This window comes from Pteropus medius, unplaced genomic scaffold (assembly GCF_902729225.1).
Source record: "Pteropus medius unplaced genomic scaffold, Ma_sr-lr_union100, whole genome shotgun sequence".
NCBI classification, from domain to species: Eukaryota; Metazoa; Chordata; class Mammalia; order Chiroptera; family Pteropodidae; genus Pteropus; species Pteropus medius.
The window spans coordinates 40,786,090-40,795,216 of NW_024354875.1; the positions used below are offsets into that span (position 1 = coordinate 40,786,090).

At 36.4% G+C, this 9,127-nt stretch overlaps 1 non-coding gene across 1 annotated transcript; it reads right to left on the reverse strand.

Moving 5' to 3' along the window:
- Positions 1-8,826: 8,826 nt before the first annotated feature.
- On the reverse strand, positions 8,827-8,895 carry LOC120597523 (small nucleolar RNA SNORD2). The gene has a single exon (XR_005651405.1). It is a non-coding gene; the product is annotated as a small nucleolar RNA SNORD2 (small nucleolar RNA).
- Positions 8,896-9,127: the final 232 nt, after the last annotated feature.

Sequence of the window (9,127 nt, forward strand, 5' to 3'; positions counted from 1 at the left end):
AATGCATTCTATCTGTAATAAAATCAAAGCAAATTTTTAAAGTTGTAGTGCAGCTTTATAGAAAGTGAAATGGTTTAGCAAAAGAATGGAAAATTGAAAAGTCACAAAAAGTCAATAGTTATGAAAAGTCAATAGCTTTTTAAAACACAAATGTCTGATACTTAATTTTATATTTTCTGCAGTATTGATATGCCCTCCTTCTCACTGTTACCACCAAATGTCTACTGAAAGTCAGTCACTGACAGCTGACTCGAGAGTTATGTTGAGAGCAGGCAGAGGAAATCAGAGAGATGGGCCTTGTCCCTTGTTTGGGTTGACACCAGTGAACAGACTTATAGACATTTCTAGAAAGCAGCGAAGAGAACACGAATTCAGAAGCAGATGATTCAGTGGCACCTCGAAGAAAACCAAGCCTCTCAGATTTCATGGAACAATTGGGAAAGACCTTGGAAATCCGATAGGCCATGAATAAGAGTTCCAGTGGTATTTATCTGTATTTTTAGGTGCAGGGAAACCCTAGTTGGCATGCAAGGACCAGTGAATGAGTCTCCATATGAAATGTGACTGAAGTTTAAAAAACATTTATAAATAAATAAATAAAATCATGTTTTTTTCTCTCTCTCTCTTTTGTGTATATTATTTTGGTTGGCTTTGAGCATCCATAGACCTGGGTTTGGTTTGGGAAGAATAGGAATAGGTGCAAGGAGAACAAAGATAATATTTAACTGTTCATGTTTAAAATTAAGATTTTTACGGATTTTACAACCAGGCTATTATCTTCAGAAAGGCTTCTCTAAATTCTATCTTTCCTTTAGCTTATCAAGGTTTAGGCCTGGTGGGCTGCTCTGGATGGTGTTATGTACAAGAAGTCTAGGTAGGAAGAGAAAGTGGGGAGGTCCTGCCCCTTCAGATCCTGGGAAGAAAGCAGGGAAGATATTGATGGCCAGAAGTGGACTTTAGCTCTGTGGGGTAACATCAACGGCACAGGGGACTCAGAACTATACTGCCTTTCCCCGTCTTTGTTAGGGCTCTATAAAAAGGCTGTCTGTTGGATTCTTCCACATAAAACTTAGGGCATAGCCACGTGAAAGTAAACTTGATAATAGAATTAGAAAATAGAGTGGAGATTTGAAGTTTAGATGCCCCATGTGGTGGGTACTCTGGAATTCTAGCCAGCCTACCAAAGTACCATCCATGGTGGGGTGGACCCATGGGCTAGAAGCCAGATGGAAGATGATGCAGAGGATCTGAGGCCTGTAGCTGGTCAGAGCTGAAGGATCACAAAGCCAGTGAAAGGGGATCTGAACTTGAGATCACCAGGCACATGTTACCCTGTCAGAGCAGTTTGATGCAGTTGTATAAATTGGCTGTTAAGGAATTGTTTTAATGTACTGAATGAGACTAAACTTTATACAAGATTGGATATTTAGCAAGTATATTTTTTTCTATCTATCTATCTACCTACCTACCTACCTACCTACCTACCTATCATCTATCTGTCTTCTATCATCAATTTTAAAATCTATCATCCATGTATGTATTTTTTTTATCAACAGGTAGAAACTTAGGACAGGGTCATTATAGATGAAATAAAAGAAATTGCATTTTCTCTGTATGTCAGATTTATAGTGAGATTTAAAGTTTGTGTCTCATCTCCATTTATACAACTATTATCTGTTATTAGACTATACTGTAGTTCTGATACCAATCAAAACTTTCTCACAAGATATTTTGAAATGTAAGGATGTAGCCAAGGAAAACCTGTCTATCCTGTTTCTTTTTGTCATCATATTTTCCTCTTTCATTTTCTAATTTTTGTTCTTAGCTTTCCAGAGCCTAAAGAAACAGGTGGCTTGTAGTACTGATGTACTGGGTGTGAAAGGGAATTCCAAGTAAGATAGTTCTCTGTTCTGAGACTGGATTTTCATTTCCATAATAGCTTGAAACACTCTGAGACTACTAATTAAATTTTTTTTTTTTTTTTAAGATTGTCTCTCTGCCATGTATTATTTTTAGTCTATCCAGGGTAAGTTTTTCTATTTCAGTCATTTGAGTATAATCTGTTGATTTTTGGTTGCGCGATCATATTTTTGAAAGTAGGAGTATATTGATTCATACAAATGCCTGGTATGGAATCTCCTTTGCAAAGGTCTGTTGAGTGAAATGATTGGGTATAGACTTTAGGCTCCAGTCATTGTGATTGGGAGACCAACTTAGAACTCTCACAATTTTCAAAGGAAGGGAGATTTTACTGAAAGTGATATGGTGATGATTGTATTCATTTGCTACAGCTACCATAACAAAGTACCACAGACTGGGTGACTTAAACAACAGAAATGTATTTTCTCAGTTCTAGAGACTACCAGTCTGAGATCAAGGTGTTGGCAGGATTGATTTCTTCTGAGACCTCTTTCCAACAAAAGATGACATTCATTTGTTTTTCTTTACATAGATTTCTCCTTTATGTCTGTATCCTAATCTATTCTTATAATGACACCAGTCATATTGGATTAAATCTCATCCTAAAGACCTAATTTTAACTTTATTACATCTTTAAAGACCCTACCTCCAAATACAGTTACATTCTGAGGTACTGGAGTTAAGATTTTAACATACGAATTTGGGAAGGACATAATTCCCTAATAGTGATCTTACTGAGTTTTACTCCTTGGAGGAACTGTCATTTCTGTTTTATTCTTCAAGTTCATTGAGATATTTTGGAGTTCTTGCAGGCTTGCTTTGCCAGCCCACACACTCATACTAATAATCCTTCCCAGACAAATCTTACACTGTTTTTAGTGGAAAGTTCTTGGGGCTCCAGTAGGAGATGAATGCTGCAGACCTCCTGACTGTGCATCTGTTCCAACAGAAAGACACCATTCCCTATTAGAGCCTTCTCCTGGATGTAAGCTGAACTGTTTCAGTTTTGTAAGGCTGAGTTTATAAATAGAATTTCTTTCTCTTTCCATCTTTCAGAAATGTGTGAAAGTATCAGAATATCCTATCTGTAGAAGGCATCCTCTCTTGACTTCACAGTGCCATGGATTTATTCTTTCTTTTTCTACCTTTATTATTTTAAAGGAAATTTGGGATAGAGGAGAGTATTATGTGTGCTTTGTATGGCATAGTGAGCCAGAAGTTAACTACAAAATTTTAAACTATTATGTTTGTATTTCTATTTGTGATTTATATAGAAATGTTTTATATGTTGTTTCTTAATCTTCAAGACAATCTTGAAAGTAAGCTATGACCTGGACTGAACTCTCTGAGTCCTAGGCCCTTCATTAATACACTTAATGATGATGATGATGATGTTATTCATATCACAGAGCTTTCAGGATACAAAGAAATTAGGTATGTAATATGGCCTGACGCATAGCCAGCTCTCTGAAAATATTAGTTTATTTGTCTGGTGCTAAGTCCTATAGCATTTTTAGGCTCCAGGCAACTCTGCCCGCAGCATCATTATGCTATTACAGCAGACTGAAATGCCCATTCATTCTTTTTCCTGAAGTGCTTTTGTGTATAGCTCCCTAGGCTACTGGCTTATTTTCAGGTTGCTAGTTTGTAAAATTCCTCTTCTAGGAATACACTTATATTAAAAAATTTAATACAAGTTCCTGTAAGACATTGTTAGACTATGCTCAAAAGTTTTATTTTTTGTACAGATATATCCCTTTCAGTTGATTAAATGTATTATTTAATTGAACTTAAGGAAAAAATGCTCTATTTTAGTATTGTTCTTAAGCTAATCGGATTTGATTCATATTGTTTTAATGTGCAGGAATCTTGCAAGATGGAGAATTGTTGATTTACAGTGCAGAAAAATCCTTACAACGCTCTTGTGTAATTTTGTTTCATTTGCCTCTTTTGCTCCTTTCTTTATTCCCCTTTACCTTCTGATGTGTCCCCTTTTCCTTCTTATCTTTGGGCTCGGATTACAAATCTGAATATACGGTATGGATTTGGTGCCTCAGATCGTTTTATGTGCCAAAGTCACTGATCTGCTGTGATATGTAACTAGTGTTTCCAAACTGATTTACAATCCTAGGTGAAAGAGAGATCTTCTATGTTCAGGGTCATTGAATTTCACAAGAATGAAGAATTAGGTGAAAGCTCAAAGCACATTATCTGTTAGATTTTAAAACTCTGAGAATTTCAAGGGACACATACTCCATATGTTTATTTGTCTGGTGCTAAGTCCTATAGCATTTACAACTTTCTGTTTACAACTTTCCTTACCAAAATGTTATGCTACTAAGCTCAGAGGTGCCCAGGATCTCAGTTAAACCTTTTAAAGTCTTCTCATTTAATTGTATAACAGGAAATCATGTTTTGGCAGGTAAAATAGACTTTTTCTCTCTTCTGAGTTCTCTGTTCCTCCACATTTAGTTATTTTATCATCCCCAAATCAAGAGATTTAAGACACAGATTCATTTTCATATTGGTATTGAAAATGAGCTAATGTTGTTATAGCCATATAAAAAAGAGAGGGAGAGAGGGAGAGAGGGAGAGAAGAGAGGAGAGAAGGGAGAAGGGAGAGGAGGAGGGGAGGGAGGGATAGAGGGAGAGGGAGAGAGGGAGAGGGTGAGAGATACTGAGACACTGAGACTTTCTCTCACCACTGTTCTGACTTGAGAATCTTAGGGGGAAAGAAAACTATAGAAAAATAATTTTCTCTTATTTCTAAAATGAGCTTAATTCTTAATTTGTAGGGATGCAGCTTTTACTGATGTTGGAAGATCTTATTTAATAAGTGCAAACAATGCTAGAAGGCCCTTAAGAAATTCATGATAAACCAATAGGAATTTGCATATTTAATAATTTGGAACTGACTTGGAATTATTTGAATGCCTACCCACCATCCCTTTGTGTTCTGCATGTTAAAGAAGAGATCAATTGTAGATGAAAGATATCCTGTAATCATTGGTATTGCTTCCAAAAGGATTCTCTCATATCTGTTGCATCTTACTGCCAATACTAGTAAAGAAAATCAGGATTAGAATTCAAGGAAATTGGTGATCACCTTTCCTAGAATGCCAGGAAAATAGTGGTCAGCTTTCAAATTTCTACTGTAAGTTTAGTTTACTCTTCATACTTTTCTTAAGCATAAATAATGTTAAAATATTTCAGATAATATGGAAATATATGCAAATAAGTTAAATGGTACAAAAATTATTTTATATAGATTGAATTATAGTAAAAAAATACCAGAATTTTCAACTATGAAGATAAAATGCTTAATAGTGTTACTAACTAACTGCTTATGAAATGAGTCTTATAAAACCTTTGAATTTTGTTTCATCCTCTGGAATAGTTCTTGTGCATGATTGTATTCACAATTCACAAAAATGGGTGTTATAGGTATATATTGTTACTTATTGTATTGTCCTACAAAATGTATGCTCAAAAACTGCACCAGAAGAGATGGTGTGATTTCAACTGAGATCTTTTTTAAGTCTCTTTTTTTGGTAAAATCTTTTCAAATGGTGCAGGTCCAAAACAGAATTCATTTGTCTGACTCTTTTCTTGTATCCAGGCCTTCCAGATATGAGTTTTCATTTAGGTTCTGTTATGTGGCATTGAGCATTAAACAACTTAGCTGAGCCTGTCTCCCATTGTATAAAAATGGAGAATAGAACTATATGGCTCATGGAGTGTTGTGAAGATTAAACACGATCTCCAGTGCATACTGCCTAGATCATGGAATGGTCTTAACGAATGTAATTATTGTTATTTTCATTTTGCTACTGATAGGGTAGATAGGTAGATATGAGCTGAAGGGAAGAGGACAATAAGAGGTTAACAAGGCACCAAGACCAGCCTAGCAATAAAATGTACATAACAGGACATCCAGTGGCTTCGGGCACCTCCTTAGTTTTCCCATGGTCAGAGGCCAGATAGAAAGCAAGACACTTGATGGCTTCTGATACCTCCCTCGGTCCCCCGTGGTCAGTTAATTGCAGATAACCGTTACATGACCTTACTCTGGGGGTGCTCAACTGGTATAGACAAAAGTAGTTAACTGAGAATATGCCTACCTTCAAAATCTCCACGGCGCAGGCATATGATTTCCCATTTACCGGCATACACTACGGGTTCCCGGGCCAGGAGTAGGGGGTTCCAAAGGAAGTGCAAGGAATTCATATCATTGAAGATGGGAGAGACAGAAGGAGAACAAAGAAACCCTATGGCCCATGTAAACCCCAGCCCTCAACGTCTTGGGGCCCTCTGTCCTGTATTGAGGTACCCGCTTAGACTTGTCCCAAGTGTCCTCTGCCTAATAGATCACTTCTGGTTGCTACTCTTTGCCTTCTGTCTTCTTTTTCTGAGCTACAGCCTCTACGCAAATCTTTTATGGGGGATCCAAGGATGGAGCCCCTGGCTCTTACCCAGTACAGACATCTAAGCTCTGGTAACATAGCTACTAATGATGACAACAAACTCCCCCATTCAAAATGGCTTTAATGGCTATGTTTGTTCTATCATTGAATGTAGTGTTACCTGACAGTCATATCATTTCTTTGAGATTAAAGTATCATTTTTTGCTTTCCTTTCCAGAAATTGTTTTTAGTAATTGTTGATTGTTCTTACATCGTAGCTGATTAAAAAAAATAGCTTCTATGATAGAATCAAACTGAAGTTTATCATTATGATGAATAGATTCAAATATAAATTGAAAGGCAATACCATTTTTAAGAGTATCATTTCCACTTCTGTGGTTTGTAATGAAAAGGAATGAGCACCAGTGCTCCCTGTCAACATCGCCTGAGTTCCAAGAAGTTAAGGCCCTTCCTCCTCTCATAACCAAAGGATAATTCAAAAGGAAGAGTTAAAGTGAGAATTTTTCTTTTTATAAAAGTAAAGGAAACAAAAAATCAAATAAAAAAATTTCTGCCGAGGGAGAAAGAGAATTGGAGAACTGTGACAAATCCCTCTGGGGTCCAGATTGTTGGTGCAATGAGGAGAGGTTAAAGTGAATGGAACAATGGGAAATCAGTCATGAGCCTGAAGCTAATCATTTGGCTTCTGAACAAAGGTGGGAAGAATATATATTTTAGCAAGGGAAGAAAGCCCAGGGAGCTGGTGCAGAAGTTTCTTTATCCAAGAACAAAAAGAGAATTAATAGATGGTTTACTAGAACCTGAGTGGTGCCTGAGAAAGACTTACATGTTATAAAGGGGTTTCCTTTCCCAGATAGTTGAAATAATGTTATGAAATATTGCTTTATGAAAATATTGCTTTATGATAATATATCTTCAGCCTTTTGAACATATTCTTTAATTTCCTTCTTTTCTTTCATGATTATAAACACAATCATAAACTCTTTAAATCCAACGAGTATCCAACTGAAGCTAAAGATGTGTTGTTTTCAGTATGCCTAGAGGTTGTTCCTTTTTTTTCCTCAGTTCCATTAATAATAGTAGCACTGTATATATATTTATATTTCCCATTTCCTCTACTGTGTGAGAGGAAATGTAATAAAATCTTTAAATGGTTACATGATTGTAAAGAAACATAATGGTGGTTTGAAAAGCTGCACTGCCATTAGCTAACTTGAAATGTTCATTGGAATATTTGTTAAAAATCTGGCTTCTGTGTGTGGAAAGTGTGTTAGAGGGATCAGAGACTAATGTAGTAAGCGTAGGTTGAATGATAGCTGAACAATCTTTGTTTAAGTGAATCCTGAATGTACCATAAAATCCCTTCCCTCTAAAATGCTTCTTTGCATTGCTTTCTAGATTTGGAAATCAGCATTGTTTAGTTGCCAATAAAGTGAAATATTTCCATTATACTCATATTTAAATGAAATAATTGGGAAAGGATGGGTAGAGATGAAATTTAAGTATTTTACTAAGAAACTCTAGGAAAAGTCAATGTCGAAAATATCAGATTTAAAAATGGTCTTTTTCTTGCTCAAGATGGAGTGCTCATCTGTTTGAAACCCAAGTTTATGTCACCAGCTTTATGAACTATTTTTCTCTTTTTAATCTGCCAGAACAGAGGTCACGCTGGAGCAAGGAAAAAAAAAAAGAAGAAAAAGAGAAACCCAGTCAATTCATGGCCACCTCATGCTATGCCAGACATAATCTTTAAACATTTGGTTAACTCATTGCGGCAAAAGAAACTTAAGACTTTTAATCGACACAGTTTGCCATTCATTTAGCAAAAATATTTAACCATTAATTTCAAATAGGCACAACTCTGTGTAAATAGAAAGAACAGGGACCTAGGATTGTGGATGGATCCTGGCATCTGGTTTTGATGCTATGTCTAACTCATTGTGGAAATTAGAGTATATCGCGTAATTTAATGGAGCCATAGTTTCCCCCTTTGCAAAGTAGGTTGACTGAGGTATTCTTTATGATCTCTTTGAGTTCTAAAATTCTGTGATTCTGCTTTTCATGTTCAAAATGTTAGAAAGTGATTGTCATAAATAAGTTAAAAATGAGGTGCCCTAGAAATTCGGAAGAACTTGCTTCTAAATTTGAGCTTCATGGAAGACCTTATAGATATTAATTTCATATGTGAAGATGAAAGAAAATGCCTTTGCATCTGAAGGAACTGCAAAGATGAAGCAGAAGATGGTGAGGCCGTTACAGAGACAAGTGGTTAACACGTTTTAAAAGCATTGTCCTTTTTCCTTTCAAGGGAAGCAGCCTGCCTGCCTTCCTTTCCTTCCTTTCCCTTCCTCTCCTCTTCTCTCTTTCTCCTCTCTCCCTCCTCTCCTCCCCTCCTCCTCCCCTCCCCTCCTCCCTCCCTCCCCTCTCCCAGGTCTCCTCCTCTCTCTCTCCCTCTCCTCCTTTCCCCCTTCCTTCCATCCATCAGTGATCAGCAATGAATAGTCTCTTTATTTCAGGTCAGTCCCGAAAGATGTTTGCCATCATTTCACAGGGAAGCAGCCTTCATAAAAAAAGAACAAACAAACAAAAACAACCACACATACACAATGATACCTCTCCAATAAAAAGCCTTAAGTAAATGAGAATTAAAGATTAAAATAAAAAGAGATTTTATTTTGATATCCAAAGAAACATAAGCGCATTGAAGAAAATTTGTTCAACACAAAAATTACAAGAAAATAAAACTCAAACATAATTCCAACATGCAGAGATAATTACTGTTA